The sequence below is a fragment of the Myxine glutinosa genome, chromosome 14 (assembly GCF_964187855.1).
Source record: "Myxine glutinosa chromosome 14, kmMyxGlut1.1, whole genome shotgun sequence".
Taxonomy (NCBI): domain Eukaryota; kingdom Metazoa; phylum Chordata; class Myxini; order Myxiniformes; family Myxinidae; genus Myxine; species Myxine glutinosa.
Genome location: NC_136274.1, coordinates 40,988,919 through 41,004,328, shown reverse-complemented (window position 1 = coordinate 41,004,328; position 15,410 = coordinate 40,988,919). Strand labels below are relative to the sequence as shown.

Here is a 15,410-nt window from a genome sequence, read left to right as displayed (position 1 = left end):
TGGAAAGGCGAGTCTGGACCTGCCCGGGCGTGTTTGGCTGCGGCCTGGCAAGTCGAGGCTGGGCGTGCCCGGGCGCTCTGGACGAGCACTGGAAAGGCGAGAGCGTGCATGCCCGGACGCTCTGGGCGAGCCCTGGAAAGGCGATAGCGGGCATGCCCGGACGCTCTGGGCGAGCCCTGAAAAGGCGATAGCGGGCATGCCCAGACGCTCTGGGCGAGCCCTGGAAAGGCGAGAGCGGGCATGCCCGGGAAAGACGAGACCGGGCGTGCCCGGGAACAGTGAGTCCGGGCATGCCCGGGAGAGGCGCGTCTGGCTGTGTTCTGGCCGGTGCAAGGCGATTGTGTGCATCCAGCGGTAACCGCTACACACGCATGTTTTCACTTCATGCACTCAACCCGGGTTATTGTCCCCCGTCGCACCGCGGAGTGAAAGGGGGACTATGGTTTTCCCCTCCGTCCGTGTGTGCGTGCGTGCGTCCGTCCGTCCGTGCGTGCATGCGGAGGTGCGTGCGTACGTGCGTGCGTGCATAAGCGTGCCTCTTCCTCTAATTTGGTGTGTGGGTGCAACCCACGTCAAAATCCAAGATGGCCGCCGCCACGTATGTCTGAACCTTGTGAGCGAAATATCTTGAAAAATAAGCGAAGTACCAACTTCTAATCTGGTGTGTGCGTGTATCTCAGCACAAGGAAGAGCGATATTGAAAGTTGGATCGTCACGTCAAAATCCAAGATGGCCGCCACCATATATATGTCTGAACCTTGTGAGCGAAATATCTTGAAAAATAAACGAACTACTAACTTATAATCTGGTGTGTGGGTGTATCTACGCATAAGGAAGAACGCTACTGAAAATTGGGTCGCCACGTCAAAATCCAAGATGGCCGCCTTGCATCTTCCACTTTGTCAACTCATATCACTTCACCGACGGGGGACCTGGGCGTAACGCTTGTTATTTATTTATTTTCCGGATTGAGCTGCCAGAGATGTCTATACACCGCCCAAATAAAGAAATGTCAGAAGAATGTGTTTTAAGATATGTGCCAGAATAACGACGTGTTGCATGCTTTGATCAAGATCGTCGTAAGTCGGGTACTCTGATAGTTTAAATAAAATAATAACTTTAAAGATTGTTGAGAATCCGGGAAGTGCGGCGGCCTCTTCCTCACCCCGACACACATGCCCGGCCCTCATGTTATATACCAATATATTGCATTGTTCTTGGAAGTACTAACAAGGCAATTTATTTTTTACAGTCTTCAAATTTATAAATAAAGATTTAAAGATTAATAAAAGTGTATATATAAATAAGTTGAGTTTTATCACCATTTTCCCAGTGTCTATTACACCATTGTAGCGGTTACCGGACACAATTCTCTTGTACGGGCCGGTGACGTAATCAGCCGGCGGTCACTCGGATTGCATACCACGCCCCGTTGAGAGGCGTGGCTTACTGTTTGAATTTGAAAGATATATTGCCGCTCGGCGTAGCCTTTTTCAGTGCATTCGTGCCGAGCTCGGAATAAACAGCTCTGTGAAAATCAGCTCGTTGTCGCGTCCATATTGTTGGAGATCGACGTGAGAGCACAGCTCCACATTGGTGACCTCTTTTACGAACACCGAAATGGAGTCGACCATTGCTTTGAAGCTCCCTGGCTTCTGGGAATCGCACGCGGCCGTCTGGTTTGCCCAAGCGGAGTCCCAGTTCGCTCTGCGGCACATCACGGCGGACGAGACTCGCTTCTACCACGTGGTCTCCGTGCTAAACGCCGCCACCGCCTCCCGGGTCTTGAGCTTTATACGGAGCCCGACGGCCAACGACAAGTACGGCGCACTCAAACGACTACCCCTCGGTACGTTTGACCTCACTGAGGCCGAACGCGCGCGACAGCTGCTCGATCTGCCTGAGCTCGGGGAGGCTCGACCATCCGAGCGCATGGACCACATGCTCTCCCTGCTCGGCAAACACCGCCCGGATTTCCTCTTTCGCGAGCTGTTTCTCCGACAGCTACCCGGGCAGGTACACTTAGCTTTGGATAACTCGACAATCAAGGACCCTCGCGCCCTGGCTAAGGAAGCCGACACATTTTTCTCAGCCGGGCGATACTTCGGAGCGGCCGGCTGGAAACCTGGCCCGGCCGAGGCAACGCCCCCGCCACGACCGGCGCTGCCACCGGCCGATTCAGTGCCCCTTGCGGCCGCGGCCGCCATGACCAGTGCCGCAGCCACCACCGGGGTGGACCGTGTGTTACTACCACGCCAGGTTCGGGCAGAAGGCCAGAACGTGTCGCCCACCGTGCACTTTCGGTGGGTCGGGAAACGACCAGGCCGGCGCTCCCTTCCTGCCATGAGCATCGGCCATTCCGGCAACCTTTTGTTCATCACGGACACCACGTCCGGGCGGCGTTTCCTGTGCGATATGGGAGCTCAGGTGAGCATTATACCCGCCTCGGGGCAGGACAAGCAGGCCGCGCTTTGCGGCCCCGCCTTGGTCGCCGCAAACGGCTCCTCTATCCGCACCTTCGGTTCACGCAGCGTCGCACTCTGCTTCGGGGGCCAGCATTTCGAGTGGGATTTTGTCACAGCGAACGTGCCCATGGCTTTGTTGGGTGCGGATTTTCTTTGTGCCCACGGACTTTTGGTTGACGTAAAACGTCGTCGGCTCGTCAACGCGGAGACCTTCAGCTCTCTCGCTTGTTCGTTGAGTGGCTCCGCACTGACTAGGCTAGCCTGCGCGCTCCCGGCCACGGACGACTTCACCCACCTCCTCGCTGAGTTGCCCGCCCTCACGCTGCCAACGTTTTCGGCCGTCGCCATCAAACACGGTGTCGAACACCACATTCCGACCACTGGTCCACCGGGCTATGCCAGGGCTCGTCGCCTCGACCCTGCCAAACTCGCCGTGGCAAAGGCGGATTTCGACGCGCTGGAGCGGTTGGGCATTGTGCGGCACTCAAACAGCGCGTGGGCCTCGCCCCTGCACATCGTACCCAAACCGGGTGGCGGATGGCGACCGTGCGGCGATTATCGCCGCCTCAACGACGCCACCACCCCCGACCGGTACCCGATACCACATATCCAGGACTTTTCCGCCCGTTTGGCGGGGCGGGTGGTCTACTCCAAGGTCGACCTTATTCGGGGCTCCCACCAGGTACCTGTCCGGCCGGCCGATGTTCCGAAGACAGCTGTAATTACACCTTTTGGCCTCTTCGAGTTCCTCCGAATGCCGTTCGGCCTTAAGAACGCGGCCCAGGCCTTCCAACGGCTGATGGACAGTGTGCTGCGTGATCTCACCTTTCTGTTCGTCTACCTGGATGACATTCTCATCGCCAGCACTTCCCGGGCGGAGCACCTCCTTCAACTGCGTACGCTTTTTGAGCGCCTCAGCCAGCACGGCCTCAACATCAACCCGGCGAAATGCCAGTTTGGCGTGGCTGCCGTCGACTTCCTGGGACACCACATCACGAAGCGTGGGGCCGTTCCGCTGCCGACCAAGGTGGAGGCCATTCAAGGTTTCCCACGCCCCCGCTCTGTCAAGGCCCTGCAAGAGTTTTTGGGTTTGGTAAACTTCTACCACCGGTTCGTGCCTCACGCCGCCCAACTCATGCTCCCCCTGTACAAGGCCCTCAGGGGTACGCCGGCCAAGCATGACATCGCCTGGACTGAGGAGATGGACGGGGCATTCACGGGCGCTAAGCTGGCCCTCGCCAACGCAACCATGCTGGCGCACCCGGCGCTCAACGCACCCATCGCCCTTACCACGGATGCTTCCGACTACGCGGTGGGCGCCGTACACGAGCAGTGGGTTAATGGGGCTTGGCAACCGCTGGCCTTCTTCAGCCGGCAGCTCCGCCCTAATGAGCGCAAATACAGCACGTTCGACCGTGAGCTCCTCGGCCTTTACCTGGCGGTTCGCCACTTCCGCCACCTTTTAGAGGGCCGCCCATTCACGGCGTTTGTGGACCACAAATCCCTGGTCTTTGCCATGGCCAAGGTCTCAGAGCCGTGGTCAGCTCGTCAGCAGCGCCATCTCTCGGCCGTGTCCGAATTCACGACGGACATCCGGCACGTCGCGGGCAAGGACAATGCTGTGGCCGATTGCCTCTCCCGGGCCGTCGCGGGCGCCATCCACCTCGGCGTGGATTACGCCCGCATGGCGGCCGACCAGGTCTCCGACCCCGCGGTGCAAGCCCTCCGGACAGCGGACACGGGCCTGCGTTTGTCCGACGTCCCCTTCAAGGACACAGGCACAGTTCTCCTGTGCGACGTTTCCCTGGGCCAACCTCATCCCATTGTGCCTGCTGGATGGCAACGGCTCGTTTTTGACGCCATCCACGGCCTTTCCTACCTGGGCCGGAAAGCGTCGCAAAAGCTCGTGGCAGCGAAATTCGTCTGGCACGGGCTCGGGAAGGACGTCCGCGACTGGGCCAATGCCTGTGTCGCCTGCCAGCGTGCGAAGGTCCACCGGCACACCCAGGCCCCGTTGGCACCATTCGACGTGCCCACGCGGCGTTTCGACCACGTCAATGTGGACCTGGTGGGACCCCTTCCCCCCTCACGGGGTTTCACCCATCTCCTCACGATGGTGGACAGGACCACCAGGTGGCCGGATGCCGTCCCGCTGACGTCAACGACGACCGCCGACGTGGCGCAGGCCTTCATCGGCACCTGGGTCACCCATTTCGGCGCCCCCTCGGATATCTCCTCTGACAGAGGCCCACAGTTCACCTCTGAGCTTTGGGGCGCGGTCGCTCAGGCCTTGGGGGTCAAACTTCACCACACCACGGCCTACCACCCCCAGGCCAACGGCTTGTGCGAGAAGTTTCACCGCTCAATGAAGGCCGCTCTCAGCGCCAGCCTCCAGGACGACGGTTGGGCTGACAGGCTCCCGTGGGTGCTATTGGGCCTCCGGACGGCCCCTAAAGAAGACCTCCATGCTTCTACCGCCGAGCTGGTCTACGGCCAACCACTGCGCATGCCGGGGGAGTTCATCCCCGACGCCACCGGCCCCTGGTCCACGGCTCGCCAACGCTCGGTCCTCCAGGAGGCCACCAGGAGATTTACCCCGGTGCCCACGTCTCATCATGGCTGTCCTCAACCCCATGTCCCCCCAGCGCTTCGCACAGCGGAGTACGTTTTTGTGTGCCACAACGCGCACCGGGGACCACTCTGGCCGCCGTACGATGGGCCTTTTCGGGTCTTGAGGAGGGGCGACAAGTCGTTCGTCGTCGACATTGGCGGCAAACCGGACCATATCTCCGTGGACCGCCTCAAGTCGGCCCATTTGGACCTCGACCAACCTCCACGGTTGGCCCTTCCCCCACTGCGGGGCCGTCCCCCGTCGACCAAGCCCCACGCCCGACCATCCGCCGCCAAGCCGCTTCCCACCCCCACACGAATCGCCAGGGGTCGTTTCGGCCGGGTCATTAAGGCCCCCCACAAACTGACTCTCCCTGTACAAGTGAATTCTGGGGGGCGCATGTAGCGGTTACCGGACACAATTCTCTTGTACCGGCCGGTGACGTAATCAGCGGGCGGTCACTCGGATTGCATACCATGCCCCGTTGAGAGGCGTGGCTTACTGTTTGAATTTGAAAGATATATTGCCGCTCGGCGTAGCCTTTTTCAGTGCATTCGTGCCGAGCTCGGAATAAACAGCTCTGTGAAAATCAGCTCGTTGTCGCGTCCATATTGTTGGAGTTCGACGTGAGAGCACAGCTCCACATCATCCTATTTCCTATCAAATACGTTACATCCGCTTCGCTTCACCTGCACGGGGTAGCAAAGCACATGAGAGTGATTTCACAACACATTTAATGTAGAACACGAGAGTTAAGGTATTATGGTGCAGCAGTTTACAGCAATATAACCCAGTTTATAGCATGCTCAACATTAAGCTGTCTCACCTGGGTTTGATTCTCAATGGGGGAAGCTCAACTGCTGGTCTGATTCGATGCCAATAGGAGGCAGTGTACCTCAGATAATGCCATCCTGCAGAAAAGGATGTAACTTCACCTATCCCGTTTACATCTACATTTTAGATGTGAAAATATTTCGGTGAAAAGAGTAGCTTTTGACTATTGTGTGGTACTACCTGGGAAATATTCCCTTCTTGGATTAGCTGTGTAATATCTACAATAGTAAGTGGGAGTGATGAGATATATATATATATATAGATATATATATATATATATATATATATATATATTTATTTATTTATTTATTTATATATAAAAAAAGTAAGTACATAATGACGTACTTACTTTTTCCACATGTGAAATTTGCAGTTATGTTTATTTAAATTATACAATGGACTTCAAAATGTAAATGTTTCATGATATTTGTTATATTATATCACCTTTATCTATCAATATTGTTGAAATGAAGATCAAATCGCTGTATGTTGAAATATGTTGAAAAAGTCAAAACTTTACATGGGGTGTACTTACTTTTTCACGTGACTGTATATATGTATACAGTAATACCCCGGTCTACGTCATTAATTGGTTCCATAAGCCGTGACGTCACTCGGTTTTTGACGTAAACCGGGCGTAATGTCTTTAAAATGCCTTAAAATGAAGACAAACACCGTAAAACTCGAGTAAATAACTGGAGGAGGCTGCGGCTTCACCCTGAATCTTTGCCGCTCCCCATCGGGAGTCCCTCCGTTGTTTTCAATCGGTCGGGTTTTCTCCTCGAACGGGGTGACCGGCATGGACGTGTCGACCGTGAGCTGGCTTGTGTGCCGAGTGGCTCCACGGCCTGTTTCACCACGGCGTGCTTTACCCAACGTGTCCGAGCAGTTTCACAGGTGGTCGTGTCGTGTCGTCTGTGACGAACGAACGAGCTCAGGGTTCCGTGAACCCGGCCGCCCCGGGGATCGACGCTCGCCTCCGAGTCGTAGGCGTGGTCATCTTTCCTCGAGCGGCCGAATTTGCGTGCTTCTTTTTTTTGGACGATGCGATATATGCAGAAACGACGACGTACAGGCAGGCATTTGCAAATCCATGCACATGTGCACATGCACACGTCGATTGGTTCGTCAACGCCGGATGCAGGCGAGGTGCCCGACGAGGCACCCCGGCTCGAGGCATGACACGGTCGTCCGTTTCACATGGGCCATGGGCCATGGGGCCTGACCTCGCCGTGGACATTGCACACTCTGCACGGTGACGTGACGTCTGCCACGGACGGTCGTCCGAGCCAGCATCGTCATCATGTTTCGCCGTTGCCACGTTACGTTGGTTGTTTTACACAGTAAAGGAATAATCACAAAAATACCAGCGATAGGCAAAGCAAGCACGCGACCGCAGAACAGGGCAAAATGCATATGGCGTCGCCTTTGTTTTGAATGAGAACCAGCAGCTACGCGTACGTACAGTATACTGTACGTCCATTTTAAAAATATTTTAAATGTGCTTTTTATTGTATTTTAAATTGTTTTTAAGCTTCTTTTATTGTTAATTTATGTACTATTTTATTTATTCTAAATATATTTTTTAGGAAAAATTAATTTTTTTCACATCCTCCTATTATGATGTAGGAGTGACGTAAAGTCGCACATAATGACGTTCGCTGAACTGAAATTTACTCTAGAAGAGTGGCGTAAAGTCGGATTTGACGTTGGTCGAAATGGCGTAAAACGGGGTATTGCTGTATATGGAAATATAAATATCTATCTATCTATCTATATTATAATAGCCGTAGATGATTCTGTCTGTCTGTCTGTCTATCTGTTGGGTGTCTGTCCGGGGTGTGGCTTACTCGGTTTGCAGAGTCGCTCCACCCATAGCTCCACCCATTCTGGGAGTGGCTATAAACAAATATCCACCATTTTATTAACTCGCATAGCTTTGAGTCCTGTTTTGTAGGCCCGTGGTGTCTTGCTCTCCCCCAGTTTTATTTCAAATCAAATTCGATAAATCATTTCATTTTTCACAGTCGCTAACATAGTTTTAGACTCGGTTGAAAAAAAACGGGAAGAAAATCCGATGAAAGTTGCCGTTTATAGAACGAAATGAATTCTCAAAGGCCTGTAACTTCAAGGCCATTGAGTCTCTCTCACGCCTTTATCTCCAATCTAACTCACCATATGATTTCATTTTTATCGATGGTTTTACTTTTAGACTCGGTGTCAGCAATAATTGAGAACAATCCACACACGCGGGAAAATGCAGAGATATATTTTTTAAAATCGCGTCATGGTGTATCATACACCGCCCAACATGACACCGCCGGCAATGTGTCGATATATATTAAAAATTCGCTTTTGCTTTTCCGTTATGATATATTACTATTTCGTTTGATGATAGTCGTCACAAAAACGTCAACAATGATGCCGACATATATTTCTTCGTTTTTATTTCATTCAACATATTAGCCGGAAGTAAAATATGTTTCAGGAAATTACCGAGAGATATTTCTTCGTTTTTTTTATTAGTTATGTGCGCATACACTTTAAATAGGTTTATTTGAAATCTTTAATTTTCCACAAACATTCCACACACGCGGGAAAATGCAGAGATATATTTTTTAAAATCGCGTCATGGTGTATCATACACCGCCCAACATGACACCGACGGCAATGTGTCGATATCTATTTTAAATTCGATATATCATTTCATTTTTCACAGTCGCTAACATAGTTTTAGACTCGGTTGAAAAAAAACGAGAAGAAAATCCGATGAAAGTTGCCGTTTATAGAACGAAATGAATTCTCAAATGCCTGTAACTTCAAGGCCATTGAGTCTCTCTCACGCCTTTATCTCCAATCTAACTCACCATATGATTTCATTTTTATCGATGGTTTTAGAGTCGGTGTCAGCAATAATTGAGAACATTCCACACACGCGGGAAAATGCAGATATATTTTTTTAAAATCGCGTCATGGTGTATCATACACCGCCTAACATGACACCGACGGCAACGTGTCGATACATATTAAAACATTCGATATATCATTTCATTTTTCACAGTCGCTAACATAGTTTTCGACTCGGTTGAAAAAAAACGGGAAGGAAATCCAATGAAAGTTGCCGTTTATAGAACGAAATGAATTCTCAAACGCCTGTAACTTCAACTTCAAGGCCATTGAGTCTCTCTCACGCCTTTATCTCCAATCTAACTCACCATATGATTTCATTTTTATCGATGGTTTTGGACTCGGTGTCAGCAATAATTGAGAACATTCCACACACGCGGGAAAATGCAGAGATATATTTTTAAAAATCGCGTCATGGTGTATCATACACCGCCCAACATGACACCGACGGCAACGTGTCGATATACAGTGGAACCTTGACTTACGAGTTTAATCCGTTCCGTGACCGAGCTCGTAACTCAAATTGCTCGTATCTCAAATCAAATTTCCCCATTGAAATGCATTGAAATGCTATTAATCCGTTCCAGCCCGCCAAAAACCACACCAATTTTTTTTTAAATATACAGTATATATAAAAATATCTCGCGCTTTATATTTCACCTGTATGCCAGCATACAAGCTGGCAGGATGGCCTGGACTGGAGGTATGCACACTTGACTCTAAAGTCTAAACTGTCCAGCCTGGGTTTGAATCCCGACCCAGCTATAACCTGTCATGGGTGAATCACAGGCAGGGTGATTCATCAATGTGTGTACCGCTAAACTGGGCGCCCCGTTTGCGTCCCATTAGTTGTTGGATGTTAAGGATCTCACCGTGTTTTCCACAAAGAGAAGGCGAGCTATCGCCGGCACTCTGAACAAGTTGACGGCAGAGATACTGTACGTGCACGGCAAGATAACCACGTGTCGCACGATCTCTTGTCATGGTCCACAAGATAATCACAGAGAGGTGCAGCTTCCAGCGTTTCGAGATATGATCCAGACCTAACTTTTGAGACCAGTCCCAGCCTTCTAGGCCCCGTGGTTGGTTCAGACGGACCCGACAAAGGACGTGTTGGATTTTACCGCGAGCCGATTCGAGCACCGACGTGCCGGCGAACAAAACCAGTCATATCTTTTGAACGCGTGGCTCGATTTTTACAAAATAAACTATTTCTTGAAGGTCTGAACCGTGCGCTCAAAACGATACCGAGTTTGACCCTGAGAGAGCCGTTTTGCGCCGGAGATACTGTACGTGCACGGCAAGATAACCACGTGACCGGGTGGCGAAAGCTCGTAACTCGGATCTCGGCTCGCATCTCAAAGCAATAAACTGCCAGAGTGACGGCTCGTATCTCGAAAAACTCGTAAGTTGGGGCACTCGTAAGTCGAGGTTCCACTGTATATTAAAAATTCGCTTTTGCTTTTCCGTTAAGATATATTACTTTTTCGTTTGATGACAGTCGTCACAAAAACGTCAACAATGATGCCGACATATATTTCTTCGTTTTTATTTAATTCAACATTATTAGCCGGAAGTAAAATATGTTTCAGGAAATTACCGAGAGATATTTCTTCGTTTTTTAAAATTAGTTATGTGCGAATACACTTTAAATAGGTTTATTTGAAATCTTTAATTTTCCACAATATAATTTACTTGCCATTTATCATTTGATGATTACGAGACAAATTCCTCTTGAGGATCGTGACAATTCATGCGCTGCGTGGAAACTTCTATTTCCAAAATGAATGAGACGATCGATGAAGAACGCAGACTTGAACAGGATGCAGCAAGAAAACGAATGAGACGGGCGAACGAGTCCATCGACGAACGTCAATGCAAACTTGCGGGGTCACCCGTGGGAATCCCACGGGCATGGATGTGTGTGACATTTCGACATATTGAGTTAGATGCTGCACATTCATTTTTACAAAATGGTTACTGGCAAGTCATCAGATCCAGAAATGGTGTAAAAACCACCGTTTAGAGGCCATTTTTCCCCGCAAAGCGGGGGTTGGCCTTTTCGGGGACCGTGGTAGTTGTTGTTTTTTTGTCCCCTTTTTGAAGCAATGTTTTACGGCCGGATGCCCTTCCTGACGCCAACCCTTTTTGCCGCCTTCAACGACAAACAGGGAATTACCAGTGAACTGGTACTCAATTAGCCGACCTCGGAAGGATGACAGGCTGAGTCAACCCCCCTGGCATTAATTCGGCGATCGACCGAGATTCGAACCCAGGATCCTAAGCCGGCACCCTAGCCGCTAGCCCAACACCAGAAATGGTGTCATGAACACAATTTATTTACGCACAAGCACAAAAGCAAGACGGGCCGATTTCCGATTCCGACGGGCCGACGGGCGAGACGGGCCGATTTCCGATTCCGACGGGCCGATTTGGAGCAAGAAAAAGAACGAGACGGGAGAAAAAGGAGAGAAACGAGACGGGGAAAGCCGATTGGAGAGGCGAGTGAGGCGCGATTGGAGAGGAGTGTGAGGCGCGATTGGAGAGGAGTGTGAGGCACGATTGGAGAGGAGTGTGAGGCGTGATTGGAGAGGAGTGTGAGGCACGATTGGAGAGGAGTGATTGGAGGGGAGTGTGAGGCACGATTGGAGAGGAGTGTGAGGCACGATTGGAGAGGAGTGTGAGGCGCGATTGGAGAGGAGTGTGAGGCGCGATTGGAGAGGCGTGTGAAGGATTGCAGAGGAGAGGAGTGTGAGGGATTGGAGAGGTGAGGGATTGGAAAGGAGAGGGATGTGAGGGTTTGGAGAGGAGAGGAGTGCTAGGTGGAGAGAGGAGAGTGTCAGGTGGAGACAGGAGAGTGTCAGGTGGAGACAGGAGAGTGTCAGGTGGAGAGGAGTGAGGGGTCACATATTATGTGAAATAACTAAATTCACACCATTTCTGGATCTGATGACTTGCCAGTAACCATTTTGTAAAAATGAATGTGCAGCATATAACTCAATATGTCGAAATGTCACACACATCCATGCCCGTGGGATTCCCACGGGTGACCCCGCTAGTATATATATATCTGTGCAGTGTCTGTGTTGTGTTGTGTTGTCTTGTGTTGTCTTGTCTTGTCTTGTCACTGAACTACTTTCTCAAACTTTTGTGAAATCGTACCAAACTTCTGGTATGCACATATCTCTCCCGTTGGTATGTCCTAAGGGTATGTTTTTTAGAAAAAAAATTCCAAATTTCTTTTTGGGGGGAATTTTTTCCGGAAATTTTTTTTTTCAACTTAAGTCTTCAACTTCAATGGTTTATAAAATGTGATATCACGTATATTACAAATACATCTGTGCAAAATAATTGTTTGAATTATGATTGGTTTAAACCATGACAAAACGGCAACTCGGGTACAGTCATTTATCTATATATCTACACATCTGGGCAGTGTCTGTGTTGTCACTTAACGACTCCCTCAAACTTTTGTTTCCATGGTTGTGAAGTGTTTTTAATAACGTTGTGGTGGTTTTGAATCACGTGGTGGTGAGGTATTTTGAATTATGTGGTGGTGAGGTGTTTTAAAATCATATGGTGGTGAGGTGTTTTGAATTACATGGTGGTGAGGTATTTATAATTACGGTGGTGAGGTGTTTTTAATTAGTTGGTGATGAGGTGTTTGGAAGTACGTGGTGGCGAGGTGTTTTGAATTACGTGGTGGTGAGGTGTTTTTAATTTCGTGGCTGTGAGGTGTTTTTAAATGACGTGGCTGTGAGGTGTTTTTTAATGACGTGGTGGTGAGGTGTTTTTAATTTCGTGGCTGTGAGGTGTTTTTATTACGTGATTTATGGCTGAGGTGTTTTCAATTTCGTGTGGTGAGGTGTTTTTTATTTCGTGGTGGTGAGGTGTTTTTTATTTCGTGGTGGTGAGGTGTTTTTAATTTCGTGGTGGTGAGGTGTTTTTATTACGTGTTTTATGGCTGTGAGGTGTTTTAAATGACTTGGTGGTGAGGTGTTTTGAATTACTTGATGGTGAGGTGTTGGAATTACTTGGTGGTGAGGTGTTTTGAATTACGTGGTGGTGAGGTGTTTTGAATTATGTGGTGGTGAGGTGTAATCGTTCCAAACGTCCAGTCTGCACCTACCCTCCCCTACTTATGTGCTGAGGGGTTCTTTCTTGAAAAAAAACATTCAACCAATACGTCCACCATTCTCGCTTTCTTCAACCTAAATTGCGTATAAAAATGTAATATCACAAACAGGACAAATAAATTTGTGCAAAGTAATTGTTTGTATTATGATTGGTGTAAATCATGACAACACAGCAACTCAGGTACAGTCATTATCCTCAGCTAAAATAAGCCCGTTCCTCAGTATCGACGCTTGGGGAGGCGAGCGCAGCGAGCCGAGCCAAGCTAGTATATATATATATATATATATATATATATATATATATATATATATATATATATATATATGCAGGGTGTCTCAGAAATCTGGGCAAACTAGAAAATACACATTTTAATATTAATTTATTAAATGTTCGAATTTATTCCCATTAACTTGCATACACATAACAATTGTTGCACATTTGTTTGTCTGAGCGTTTCTTAAGAAGGAAGTACTGATTCCTTCTGAAAGTTTTCCTTCAGCTCTGCTATACTGCTTGGTCAACCATGGATTTCAGGTGTCCCCATAGGAGTCTAGTGCATTTGATCCATTCCGAGATTTGTCAGCAATGCTTCCAGTAGCTTCAAGACGCTTCCAATTGTTGTAACTTTACCGAACGAATCCATGACTTAACGCTTTGGCTTCTGAGGGTGTTTTCATGGAATAACTGACATGCCTTCCTTTGACTTAATCCGGAAACATGTAGAAACACAAGTTCCACCTTCTCTTTCATGGTATAACGAGCCATGATGGTATTTTATTTACATGCAATATAAAACAAGACCGATAGTCTACCAACGGTGCAGCTGGGGAAATTTATACTGATCGGCCAAGCGTTCTACCTGTCGATTTACACTACCGGTCAAAAGTTTTAGAACACCTCAATTTTTCCAGTTTTTAGAAATTTACGCAGTTTAATGTCTCAATGTACTCTGGAATCAAGCATAGAACAAATAAACAATTGGAGATAAAAAAGAAATCATGGAATCATTTTGTTCAACAAAATTTAATTTACATTTTTGACTCACCAAAGTAGCCTTTTGCAGATATAACCGCCGAACACACTTGTGGCATTCTTTCTACAATGGAAATCAAATATTGTTCGGGAAGTTCTTCCCAACACTGTTGCAGCAGTTCCCACAAATGTGTTGCACTTGTAGGTTGCATTGCTTTCACCCTTCGGTCCAGTTCATCCCAAACCAGCTCGATGGGGTTTAAGTCTGGAGACTGTGCTGGCCATTCCATGATTTGAAGCCTACTGTCTTGTTCTTTTCCTCGAAGGTAGTTTTGACATAGTCTGGGGGTGTGTTTAGGGTCATTATCTTGCTGTCGGATGAACCCCTGACCAACTAGGCGTATACCAGAGGGTATTGCATGGCGCTGCAAAATGCTGTGGTAGCCCTTTTGGTTCAGGGTGCCAGTCACTCTGTGCAAGTTGCCGACTCTGGATCCAGCAAAAGAGCCTGAGACCATCACGCTTCCTCCTCCATGTTTGACAGTTGGTGTCACACACCGAGGAACCATCCTTTCGCCTACTCGACGGCATACAAAAACCCTGCGCGATGAACCAAAGATTTCAAATTTTGATTCATCGGTCCATAAGACCTTCTTCATGTCTTCAGTAGTCCACTGGAGGTGCTTCATGGCCCAGGCAAGCCTATTTTTCTTATTTTGGCATCTTAGCAATGGCTTTTTTACTGCCACTCGATCTGCCAAACCTGCAGCTCAAAGTCTTCTCTTCACAGTTGAAACTGAGACTTGCTTACTTCGACCAGTGTTAAGCTGTGCTTGAAGCTGTTGTCCTGTGAGCCGCCTATCACGCAAGCTGTTGTCCTGTGAGCTGCCCATCACGCAAGCTGTTGACTCTCAAAAACTTGTCTTCTGATTCTGTTGTGGCTTTGGTTCTGCCAGACCTCTTCCTGTCAGAGTTTCCTCCAGTTTCCAATATACTACTTCCTGCAGTGCGATATTGTCCAAATTATGCTTCGGAGGGTGTAATAACAGTCTGTTCCAATATTGCTTTTATGCAGACAGGGGGTTTGTAATCAAGTAATCAGCAGAGGTTGGGACACCTGCAGGAATTGTTTGCATCAACTTTCAAGGCTTAATTTACTTACTTTGCTGCAGAACAGCAGTAAGTTGTTAACCCATTACTTGTTCCCTGAAGAAGGCCTTTTTTTTCAATATAACTGTGCAATTTACATTATTTTCCAGTTTTTGCTAACCTAAACTTTTTTTAACCTCGAGCAGTTTACTGCTTACCTTTGTACCATTTCAGGTTATTCACTGGACATTAAACGGCGTTAATTTCAATAAAAACTGGAAAAATTGAGGTGGTCTAAAACTTTTGACCGGTAGTGTATGACGTCATAATGAAGGCACAGATGACATAATCAGTGGCAATTTATTCCCCATGGGGAGTACTTTACAATGAGCCTT

The 15,410-nt window shown here is 48.6% G+C and overlaps 1 protein-coding gene across 1 annotated transcript in view; it reads left to right on the top strand.

Moving 5' to 3' along the window:
• Positions 1 to 15,410, top strand: part of LOC137439652 (mast/stem cell growth factor receptor kita-like) — a 103,219-nt gene that overhangs the window by 78,661 nt on the left and 9,148 nt on the right. The window lies entirely within an intron of this gene.